The following is a 12,903-nucleotide window of genomic DNA, read 5'->3' as shown; positions in this document are numbered from 1 at the left end:
TGCTCAGCATTTTCAGGTACCTCAAGGCAAGAATAAGATAAGTCATTTACAAATCTTGCTCAAAGTATGTGTGGTCTAGAAATCAGGAAATCCTGGGAGGCAGGGAGGAGGGATGTTAGTCACGGAAGCTAGAGTGGAATTTATGTGTGGAACCCAAAAATTCAGGAAGGAAAATTCCTGCTGGGTAATTTTTGTGTGTGTCTGCTAGACATATTGCACAATGTGAGTTTGAGTAACTGCAGAGGTTTCATCTTACCGATATTGATTCCTGTTCAGGAGGATTCACAAGGACAATGTGTGTCTTGTGCTGGAACTCTGACTTTGCCAGAGGAAAGGGGAATGGTACAGACATTTGGTTCCTCAGATCTGAGAAGCTGTAGAAGCAGAGAAGGGACTTGTCTCTCGGTGGGTGTGTGGCAAAGAGGGGTTGGGAGTTGATGTTGGTGCCTTCTTTCAGAGTTGGCCTGAACTCATGGACATATGCAGTCTAGGGGCACTGAGACATGGGTGACTGTTCCTTCTCTTCCTCCCTACGCATTAGTCTTTACGGAAATCTTTGCGATTTCTTCCATTGCTAATCAGCGGATGACTGAAGCAAGCTATACAAAGCTGAATCGTTTCTTACATAAAAGTCTGGTGGCGGTCACTGCCACTATGGGTGCGGGTGTGATTGGCAAAGCTCACAAAATGTCGATGAAATGGGGTGCCCCTCTCATTATGAGCTGTACTGGGTATCCTGAGCTGTGGCTTAGTCCCGAATGTTGCCTAAGCACCCAAACAAGTTTTCCATCTTGTAGTTCTTCCAGAAATGTCCAAGCTCCCTTCCTGACAGATTGCTGGTGAATATGAAGAGGAATGTCATAACTGTGTAAATCCCAAAATAGACAGTGACAGAAGTGTCTGAATGATTGCTATTTGTTGTCCAACTTAGACTCTGTGTTGATACCAAACAGTATCCCTCAGCTGAGAGCTGGATCTCTCAGCCAGATAATTTAAAGCTGCCGTAAGATTTGTGTAGGATGACTGGCAAAGGTCATTGTAGCCCATCAGCTCTTTCCGCCCAGAGAGGAACTAAGTAATGCACTGGCTGCACTAAAATATCTGAGAAACACTGTGGTGTCAGTCAGAGGGTCACCACACAGACCGTTCTTGTGAGGGACTGTTTTTGTGTGTTTCTATTTCAAGGGCAATGTGGTCCTCAAGGGAAAACACAAGAAGTTATCACCTTCCCAGGTCAGGCATGATTTGTGCATGAGAGATGCCTCACATTTCATTTAATATAGGCTGTGATGTCCAGATCCCGATTTCAGCTGCCTGGATCCCATTAGACTCCTCGTACAGCCTCGGGGATGGTCAACACCTCTACTGATAATCAGCTTGCAAGTCTGACAGGGGCCTGAGAGCACCAGGAAGAGTGGCTTTACGTGTCACCTAGATGCACTGCACTGTGAAATGAGGCATACTTTCAGATAAAATGGAGCCGGTTCGTAGTCATTAGCGGTGTGCCGTGAGACGAGGTCATGGCACTGGTCAGCATCCGCTCCTGTGCCTGTCTTTTGTCCGTCGGTGGGGTTTTTGGTAGGAGCAGAACGTGCTTATCTGTCTCGTGCTGTGAGCTGGGGCGTGCCTGTCTGCCTGGATGCCCCTAGGTGCCGCGAGTGTCTGCGACTGCCTGGGTGTGCCTGTCTCTCCTCCTCCACACCGTGGAGGATTTCCTTAGCACATTCCAAAAGCGTACACTCGCATTGCTCTATTATTATTATTATTATGCAGCAGTCACGTGCTTCATAGTGATATTTTAGGATCTCTGACTCACTAAACCGTAATTTCCTGCTCACAGCTCACCTGAAGAAAATTGTCTTCGTGGGGTCCCGTTCGCAGCGGGGAGATGTGTTCTTGGGTGAAACTGTAAATACCGAGAAAGGAACTGGACACATAGCCACGAGATCTTCAGACCTTCCTCTAGCTGTGATAGTTTGTCTCTGGCCAATTGGATGGTTAATTTACAGGCAGATGTAGGACAGATCCCTCACATTTCAGGACAGAGCTATAAAGAACCAGGAGGGCTTCTGAGGAGAGCTATGCAGGCAGGGCACCTGGGCTTTGTGGAGGCGTTATTCTAGCTGGATGTGAATTTGCCATATCGTTTCTGGTGTTGGGTTAGATTTTTACCGATTACAACTTTTAAGGGCCGCTACGAGGGCTCAAGTCTATATACGTTTGAAAACAGATATCAATTTGGAGAGTAGTACAGGCTGTACGGCCTCAGTCCAGCTCTCCTTGTGCATTCACTGACTTTGATGGGACTGTTGGCGGTGCAAGGATTGTTTCATCAAGTCCTTTATGAATAGTTACAGAGGCAAACCAGAAGCTTCGCCCCTTTCCAAATGGGCCAAAACCAGATTGTGCTGAAAATGGTGTCAAGCCCTTGTGCAAGGGAGAAGAGATTCCTGACTGCCTCCATTCAGCTGGAAAGAGAATTCCCAAGCTGCAGCTAGCTTCCAGCACACACAGCTGCTGCTGCTGCAGTCTGTCACCAGCTTAGTCAATCATCCATTATTTATTTCCAAATCGTATGTAAAGCTCTACACCATAGCCTTCAGTCCATCTATGGGGAAAAGAAGAGACAGAGCTTTTGAAAGAACTGGGAAAACAAAAGCAGAGAAGCCTCTGAAATCGCTTGCTTGGGAGATTGTCACATGTAGTTACATCTAAGGAAGAGACGAAAGGGAAATAAAATCATATGCAAGAAAAGGTTGCCACCTTCGTACGTATTCCTTTGATCTCTCCAAGTCATTTGTGGTAGTCAATTTCTTTTAGCACAAGAGATCCTTTGTTTACAAGTGCTCATCAGATGCAAGGCACTTCACTCAGAGTCTATTTATTGTGCATGTGTTTTCTTCCACAGCCTGGGCTGTGTGGTTGGTCAGTTGATCCTGCCGGGCTGTTTGATGCCTGCTGATTGCCTGCTCAAGAACAGTTCATCAGGACGACAGCGAATTTCCCAGCAATAGTATACAATCAGGGAAGAATAGTGAACAGCAATGTTTGCAGGCAAACAGGAGCATCTCTGTGACAAGCCATTCCTTAGGCGTGTGTATGAGCAGCATCTTTGTCACAGAAATGTTTGCTGATAAAAAATATTAAGAGGTAGATGGTTAAACCGAACAGCTGTTCAGAGTGAAGATGAGTGTTCCAAATTCTGCTTTAACATACTGGATTCTTTCTTTCTTTTTCATAAAGGCGATGGCAAAGTGCTAACTAAGAGCCTTAGCTATGGAGGCTAACGGGCCAAATCAAACTCTGTATCATCATTCCAAGTGTTTTATTTTGCACTTTAATTATAAATGAGTACTCTGATTTGTAGAACTGTTCAGTTGCACGGGAAGAGAGGGGAATGTTGCTGACAAAGTTTGAGGAAGGCTTTTAATCTCTTAAAAACTGTTGTTGACAGCCCATCTGCAGGCTGCAGTTATAACCTGCCAAGCTGGCCCCCGTGTTCTGGGAAAGCTCTTGCACTGTACTCAGACTGGACTGAAGAGTGGCGGGGTTGATTCCTCTGTTGTGTGTAAAAAGTGTAGATTTGGGGGAAAAAAAACACACACACATCTGTCTTACCAGGCAGATATTGAGAATTACAGAGTAGGCACTCCTATCTCTTTCAGCCCTCATTTTTCCTTCACCTTATCTAGCAGCATCCAAGACTGTCCTAATTCTGAATGTACATCCACGCCAGACAAAAGAGCACGGTGTGAGGTTTTTGAACTGGCAGTGACCTAGATCTAAGTTAAGAACAAAGGTTTACTGAGACCCTAAGGAAGCAGACCCTCTCTCTGACAGCTATTACCGCCCCAGGAAGACCTGCAGAACTGCTGGATGTTATGCCACGGAGTATGGATGCACGTCACCATGCATCAGCTTCTCCGCCACAACTGGTGGGGTGCCTGCTTGGCCCTTCACAAAGACGAAGTTGCTCACCCCTTGTTCCTGCAATGTTGAAAGACTGCGTATTGTGCAGCATTAATGGGGAATAAGAGGCTGCACAGAAGCCATTCCTGCAGGGCTGCTCTTGCCAGGCATCCTCTGACTGCCCAGGTAAATAAATGGTGGTTCAATGCTGGTAAAGATCACGTCACTGTAAGAGGTGGACCAGGTGACACTTGGCATTCAAATCTGTACAGGAGTGAGGAGTAAGGTACTTGAGTGCATCACACTCGGACAGTATGTGAGTATAACTGGCGTTTGAATTACTGAACAACACAAAACGCATTTTAAAATTTACTCACACCCCATAAATCTTGACCTGCTGGCACTCAGAAGAGAGATGCCATCCTGTGACCACCAGCAGTAAAGCCGACTCAGTTTACACATCTGTGTTGGGACTGTCTCCTGGTCTTCACATTGTGCTCACACCTTCAGGATGAAACAGTGATTGCAACTGCACTCTAGGATACGCGCGTATTTTTCATTACTTGCCTGTTACTAACATAACTAACACCAGAACCACTGGGCTTAATGCGTAAGTCTGGCTGTAACTCTCATTCAGCTGAATTCTTCCACAGTTAACATACAGGCAGGAATCAAGTGTACATCAAACTACCCCTAAGCTTGAAGAAGGTCCCTCTCACTTTTGTGGCTCAATCCTATCTCTGTTTATGAGGTTGAAAATGAAGCGTGGGAGCAAATGGGGACGTTTGTGCTTCTAATTGCTTGCTTTGTGCGGCAGCCAGATAGTGCGAGGCACAGCTATTCAGAGCTGATCTTACAGCTGAACTGCAAGGGGAAAACTGTGAGTGCTAATTTTATGGAGCAAGCAGACCTGCTAGGGAAGCGACTGCCTTTTTAATATCAGTCCCAGCAACATGCGAAGGAGTTAAGATCTCACAACAAGCAGAGTTGTCTGGAAAGTTCCTAGTTTGGCTAAGTCTTTAAAAAAATGGGGTTTACGTGAATTGTCTCACACATGGCCTCTGTTTTTATTGTTTTATGCCGTGGGGTGATCCTTGCTAAGGTGAAGATGCAGTAGCTAGCCACTTCGTCGTGCCCGACTGCAAGCAAAGCAGTGGCCTCCGGGAAGGCTGTTACTGTGCTAACCGTAGCTGGCTGGACTGATGGCACCAGGAGGGACTCCACTGCTTCCCTGTCTGTTCTCAGAAGTCCCTGCAGGTCGGAGATGATGATCAAATGAGCAGCCTCCAAGGAAACACAGGCTATTTCAGGAAGTGTGGCTGACGATGCAGTAAATGGTACTCTCCCGTAAGTGAGTGCTTAGCCAGTCTATCAGCAGATCAGGAGGCCCTGCAGTTCAGTTAGCTATGCTATCTCTGGGAGAGAGGTGAGATTAAGGTGTTTTATGCTCCCTACTTTAATGCACTTGTGCTGTTATTGAGTTTGAAGTGTAGGCTGCATGGCCTGGGTCAAATTTCCGTGTAAATGCATTCCCATTTGCTTTTCCAGTTGGATACAGTTAGCCTGCTTGCTTTCCTCTCTATCCTAACATGCTGCGGGTGCTGCAGTGCACAGCTAAGCAGATGGCTCACTTCAGCCTAGAGACAGATCCATTTCTGAGCATGGAGATTCTTGTATCTAAAGAAGTGCTTGAGTGAAACCACTTGAGTGTAAGCTACAGTGTAAACTGGAGATCTTTAAGGTCATTTTCCACATCACATGTATGGGTGATCTGCTCACAGGAAAGCAGCAGAGATAGGGAGATAGGTTCCAAAAAAAATCATTCATCATCCTGCATCAGCATCTGGGGTCTTCCTGAGGACATACAGATTTGCTAGTAACAAATTTGTGAGGTCTGGGGAGCACAAAGCCCCAGACAGCATGGTGACAAGCTTACCATCTCTGCAGTTCACAGGTGAGGTTCTCAGCTTTGTTCTTCTGTTGCAAAAACGGTTCTGTTCCCCACCCAGGCAGCTTTCCAGGCCAGACCCCATCTCCCAGGACACTGCAGTGATGGAAGGTGGCCAGTACAGTGTGGTATCAGTTTAATTCTACGCACAGCAGGAGCTTAAGTGAACATTAAGTGAGGTAAGATCATTGCTTCATCTTGCAAAGAGGATAGAAGTTCTAATGGGCCTTGGTCTATGAAAGGCTTTCAAACTCATTTAGAGGGGCCACGTGATACTGCAGATGTAAGGTCCCAGTTGTGGGCATGTAGAGATTAGCACTGTCACTACCTAAGCAAAGCTCACCGAGGATTTCACTGCAGAAAATTAGTGTTTATTTCGTGATTCCTGCAACATGCTGTTGTTGCATTGTTATACTGATGTTAAAGGTATTTCTCCTCCCATTAGCTACTGGGCACAGTTTATATACGCAGGAACGCCCTGAGGAGAGTCAGAAGAGCAGCCTTTATGGCCCTACTTGACTGAGCCTGGCTGTCACAAGAACTTCTTAGCCCTGAGCAGGAATGTCCTGGCAGCTCAGAAAAGGAAGGCTTCCTGTTGTTGAGAAGATTGTGGCTGCTGTCTTGGCTTTTGCACTTTCACTAGTGTTTTGAGATTTTTCCTTGTTGCTGCCTGCCTTGGGACTATCATCTATGATTTCCTCAGCTATTCCGTGTTTCCCAGACTTCCTGATTTTCCTCTGCCTTGCCTCACAATTCCCCAGTCCCATCCATTTCTGAATTTCTTGTTAGCTAAATTCCTGATGACAGACACTAGTCCTCCTCTTCTCAGTCCTTTCAGTGGTCCATGGATCCTCACTTCTGCATTTTCTAGGACACTGAAATGATCCTTGTCCTGGTGGTTTGGCTCCCAGATGTCACTCACAGGCAACGTGCAAAGACTTTGGTGGTATGTCTTTGGTGAATGTAGAAAAACAAGTCTGCATACATACAAGTGTATGTGTGCATACACACACAGGAATTAAGAGTCCTTAGCTAAACTGCTCGCAATAGGATTACAGTCCAAAAACTTTGGTTCCTAATATAAATGGTTGCCATTATAAAGTGTCATTTTTCAGCATTACTCTCATGCAGCTCTATCCAGGCTGTTTCTGAAGTAGGGAGCTTAGAAAAGTCATGTAAAATGTGGGCAAACTGTAGCAAGAGTCAGTTTCGCTCTGGAGAAACTATCTTGTACTTACTTTAAGAAAGTATCTTAATATCTCAGATATTAAAAGGTTAAATGGCACAAGCTTTGGAATACTGTATGATTACTAGGGTAGTATAAAAATATTTGATTGGAATATGCCAGGTAGAACAAGGTAATTTCAATTCAGTGTTTCCAAATTTCTCAAAAAAGACAACCATTGTGAGCTATATCCACGATCCTCTTTCCCTACCCTGCACTTGCCTTGGAGGATAAGAGTATGAAAATCCTTAAAAATGTAGCACATGCTGTCAGAGGACTCTGGGAAGTTGTTGCTATGAGCATCTCAAGCTGGAAATTCCTTTGTCTTGGACTGCAGCTATAAGCTTCCTGTCTCAAAACATCAATAACATGTTTCCTCCTTCATAATGTCACATTTTAAAACTTTAATATATACAACTTCTACTAGAAACAGAGATACAGTTCTGATATATGTTGGATGTAGAGGATGGAAGTAATTTTTCATTTCAAGCTTCCAGTGTTTCTTTAAAATACTGCATGGTATAAAGGCAGATAGCCTTCCCTAGCTATGGAAAGGAGCAAATATATTTCCAGCAGGGATTTTAAAAACAGGAAATCAATGGTCTTGAGAGCATCAGATGTGCCAGTGAAGGAGCTGAACAGGTGCTCTGAAATCAGAGGCAGTGAGAATAGGGAAGAACAAAGATAGAGTGGAAAAAGGAAAAGAAGAAGCAAAAGGATGTCCTGGATGAGGAAATGAAAGGAAAATTCTACAATAAAAACAGTACCTGTTCACTTCAGGGAGGAAGCAATGGATGTTTGAAGATGGAGATGGTGCAACTTCTTGAAAGACAAGCTGGTGACTGGATCCCTTGTGCAAACTTTGGTATCTAGAGCAGGGCCACAGCAGCACAGGTGCAAGGAAGCAAAGCTGAGCATCAGTGGCAGTGAAAAATCTACGTTGATCCATAAATGGGCAAAATGTGCAAAACTCTTTTATCTGTCATTATTCTACAGGTAGCATTTGGTATCTAGACAACTGTTATCCGGAGAAGCCAATTTAATCCTAAATTAATTAAAAAAAAAATGGCCAGCCTTTTTTAGTAATCCTTGTGATAGGAATAGCGAGCAGAATTTCTGAGCCCTGACTCACTGTTTTCTTCAGACAAATCTGTGAAATTGCGTTCAGTGATTGTTTTCCAGATTGTACCAGAAGTGAATTGCAGTCAAGACTCCAAAGGCATGCATCACTGCAAAAAAAAAAAAAAAAGTAGATACTATTCCCAAATAAGTAGCCAAATTTACCAAGATGGGTACAGTGCAGAGAGGTGGTTAAGGAGAAAACCCATTTTCCAAATGGGGACAAAGAGCTTCAGGGACCGAAAGGATCTTTGATTGCCTTTTTGGAAAACCATGAATACATGTAAGCAGAAGTACAGAATACCTATTTTTCTTCTACTGCATATGTTCTGAAGTAGCAGAATAACAAAAGCACAGTAATAGCAGTCCTCTAGTTCCACCACATCTGGTCCTGACCACATGTAGAGCATGGAGTAGCATGCAGCCTGATTGTTCATTACTGTGGCTTCATCTGCTCCAGCTAAAGTCAGTAAGACACTACTTCTGCAAAAAGTGGACCTGCAAAATCCTTCCTGCGTACATTCAGAGGTCTGTGCGTATGACAGTGAAGTATGTGGGCATATGGGACAGACTTTCTGGGAGCCTGTCTGCAAACCTGCCAAATCTACAGCAGATAACAGACTTTGCAGCTTTCTAGGATTTTCTCATGCTGAGGTCAGGCGCAGCTTATGAGGAATTCGTCTAAAATCAGACTGTAAGCCAAGAACAGGCCTGACATTAAAACGTGACCTTTTCTTGTTCTCATTATTCCCCAAACTTATACTAACCAAATAGACATTGACTGAAGAGAGAAAAAATGGACACTTATCTGCTAAAATTAATATATATATGTTAATGTAGATTATAAAATTGCGTGTATGACCTCCTCAAAATTTGTAATGCAGAGTCTTTGGGCTGATTTGGCACTTGTCAAATCTTGGAGATCAAAAGGAAATGATGTCACTAAATCACCCCAGACAATAAGCAATGGGTAAAGGGTAAACAATGGGTAAATAAGCAATGTATTCCCCATTTTTCAGCACACAACTGAAACTTTGTTTGCAAGTGGTAATATTACTCAATGTACTGCATTTCATATTCACAGTTATATAAGAGAGAATACACTATTGTGGTCATCTGCTCTGATTTCCTTTGTAACACAGGTAATATAATCTTAACTGGTGATCTGTGATTACAGTTTCTTACTTTCATTTGAGCTCTGACATATATTTATGAAGACATTGGGTCCTGACAAAATCTTCAAGGAATGGAAAGTCTTCAGGGGTTCTTGATGGCTTATTCTAGTTGCTGATTACCATCATTTTATTTTACCTAGTTTGTCTCCTTTGAGCTTCTAATCATCAGATCTTGATGTATTTTTTTCTGCTAGATTGCACAGTCAACTACTGTAACAAAAAATCTTTTGTCTTAACAGCTATTTGTTGATTTATTGTGGTATACTTGTGGCTTCTTTTGGTTAAACTGAATAGACCAAGTTACTCTTGCTGAATCCCTTGCTGAAAATGGAGGTTTTCTAAATTACTGATCAGTTCTGTAGCTCTTTTCTGAACTCCTTTCTCAAACACCCTTTAAGTGCAAACACTCCAACTAAGCTCAGTTTTCACCTATGATCTCATTATTCCCCAATTCTTCCCAACAATCCTTGCTTCAAAATCAGGTATTACACTCACATTTTTTTCTTTTAATGATCCTGGACAGAACTGCTTTTTGCATAGTGTTTTGTTTGTTTGTTTGTTTATTGTTGTTGTTATTTTTATTACAATTTCATAAAGGACAAACATAAATGCCGCACCAGAATATACAGGTGGTAAATAACACTGATCTCATTTCTCAGCCAATTTTGCAGCTTCTTTAAGAATCATACCAAGTTTGTCTGGAGAGATTTCTTTTGCAACAAACCAAGTTGACTGGTATTGACCATGCCTCTGTTTGTTTCTCTGATTTTGTCTCCTGTCAGCTAGCCGCTGATTCCACTGGGACCAGGGTCAATCTAACTAGTCTAGAGTCACTCTGATACTTATGTCTGTCCTTTTTAAGAACAGACAAAACAGGACTATTCTTCAATATCTAAACACTGTGGAAATTCAAAAAGATCTCAAAAGGAAAAAAAAGGAAAAAAAAAAGAAAAAAGGAAAAAATCAATAGTAGTAGCGCTACTAGCTCTTAAGTCAACTCATATAATAATCACTTTTGATACCTTGGAGAGTAACGAAATCAGACAGAAAGCAATACAAGCTTATGCCATAAAATACCTTGTTAGGACTCACCACTGTGACAATGAGTCGAGTTGCTATAATCAAAGGTGTGACTTGGAAACACATCCGTTTTCATTTTTGATTCTTAGACTGGTGGCATCCACTGAAATCTCAAGGATTTCCACAATTCCAGTCATTTGTGTGTGTTTCAGCTATGTGGTACCAAAGCTTTAAAATGAAAAGAAAGGTCATTTCAGTGACTTCAGAGAGTTTCTGCAATATGTGGAAATATATATTAATTTAGGAGCATAGGACAGGGAGGATCAGTATGAGAAATAGCTTCGGTGTCCAGATTTCATTTAATTCTTAATCCATTGGTTTTCAATTAAGGACTGTTTGCACATGAAGACCAGCCTAGGAAAATCTCTCACTGGGCTGTTGCCTTTCTTTACGAAATTGTATAATTATTTAAGAGCGTTGTCATCACAATGCTAAGCTGAGAAACACCAGTACTGAAAAATGTAGAGCCATTAGAAAAATAAGCTATGCTTAACCTTATTAGCAATATCACTCATTCTGTAGTGCGAGGCTTTGGGGATGGTGGGAATTGGGCCAGTCTGCCGGGAGTCACGGGATGTGCTGCAACTGTCTTCTGGTTGTTTACTTGCTATGCCATTTAATACTTAGTTTAGTTTATTGATTATTCTTTTTTTCTTTCTGTTTAAGTGTTCTTCCTACAGTAACTCATCTACTTATCTATCTAAATAAATATATATATATATATATATTTGGGAATGTGATCTAGGTCAGGTGACAGAGGCACAAGATTAAAGTCCAACCTCTTAGCAACACCCCTGTGTTTTGCAACCAAATTATCTTCTCCACTTCTCTCCCCTGACTCCCACTTTTCCCAGCAGACCCAACCCCTCTTGCATATCCCGTAGCACCACCTACTGGGATGAGGATTCCCAGATGAATCTGGTTCAGGAGGCTGGGGATAAGGTCCACTATCAGCGGACATACGAAGCTACCTTATAAATGTATAATGTGTTTTTAGCATTTTACTAGTGAGCGATGGAATAAAGAGATGACAGGCACAGACAAAGTACTTAGAAACTTGCCTCTAACTATTTACCGTATGCATTAAGAGTGCTTTATAGTTACGATGGATGCTGAAATGAGATATTTGAGCTGCATTAAGGGTATAGGAATTGATACAATCACTTAGTGTCATGCTCACATTACAAATCAGATCATTGTGAAACACAGTCTTCTACAGATAGAAAGCGAGCAGGCCACTTTTATATCGCAGCAAATATTTTATGAAATAGTTGATTTGTGTAGACTGGATAAGCAGCAATGACTGTGTAGCTTTGTAGATGATTTTTTTTTCTTTTATTTGATGGGTGATATTCTGACATGCCCTTGTACTAACAAATACGGTGCTTATCTTCCCACCTGACTGAGTTTTCAGGGTTATAGAAAAGAGAAACACAGCTCCCAGAAAGGACTAGATTCTGGTTGTCACCGAGACAAAAGACAAACATTGAAAATTGTTATGGGAGATGATACAGTTATTGTCTGGAAAACAAGTGCCCTATGTAGTCACTTCCACTGAAGGTAGTCAGGCTTCAGAAAAGTAGTACTCACAAATGCGAAAGTCAACATTTCCTAGCTTGAAAAATCTGATATCTTTGGGGTGAAAAACAAGAATTTACATAATTTAACATATTCTCTATTTTTCCTGTAGACAAACTGAAAGAGATTTTAAAATATGTTGATAAATCTGACAAACAATGACCATGAAGGATAGATAGACATGACTTTTAACAAGTAAGACTCACAGAGAGAGAGAAATGTGTGATGAAGACAGCTTTCCATGTCTACTTTTGTAAATGTTCAAAGACAGAGGAGACATTTGATCTGCCATAAAAGCCACTGTGGATGAGAAAGTAAAAAACCCATGAGCAATACAAAAATTCAGTCTACAGCTTCTGTATCCTTGATTCTCGCCTGAGATGCAGTTTGAAAATATTGGTTAGTCTACCGAGAACAGAGTCCAAAGTTTCATCTCAGAGGCTAGTAAGTCTTAAGCCACAAAATGTTTCTCTCTTCCCACAAAATGTTTCGCCCTTCCCTTTTAGGAAAGAACAACCATATTGAGTTGCATAGGTGGATAATGCACATAGAAAAGATACTCCAGTCAACCTGGAGCTTAAGTCCAATATTGCTTTCACCACAGCTCTGATATGGATTTAAAAAGGGAAAGAAACTCATTTAGCTCAACCTTAAATCCAAATCCTGTTATAACATAGAATCAAAAAAGCCATATAACACAATTGAGAGATATGATAAAGAGGTGGAGAGCGGACAAGGATTAATTATATATTTTGGGAATGGGTGGAGAAGACAGTATGGCTTGGTAAGGTTCATAGTGCCATTTTTCAGAGCCCAGGTTGATTATGCTCAATATGTGAATGAAACACTTTGCTGCAGATTTATCCTAT

The sequence above is a fragment of the Anser anser genome (genome assembly GCF_964211835.1).
Source record: "Anser anser genome assembly, chromosome: 5".
NCBI classification, from domain to species: domain Eukaryota; kingdom Metazoa; phylum Chordata; class Aves; order Anseriformes; family Anatidae; genus Anser; species Anser anser.
This window is presented reverse-complemented; position numbering follows the sequence as displayed.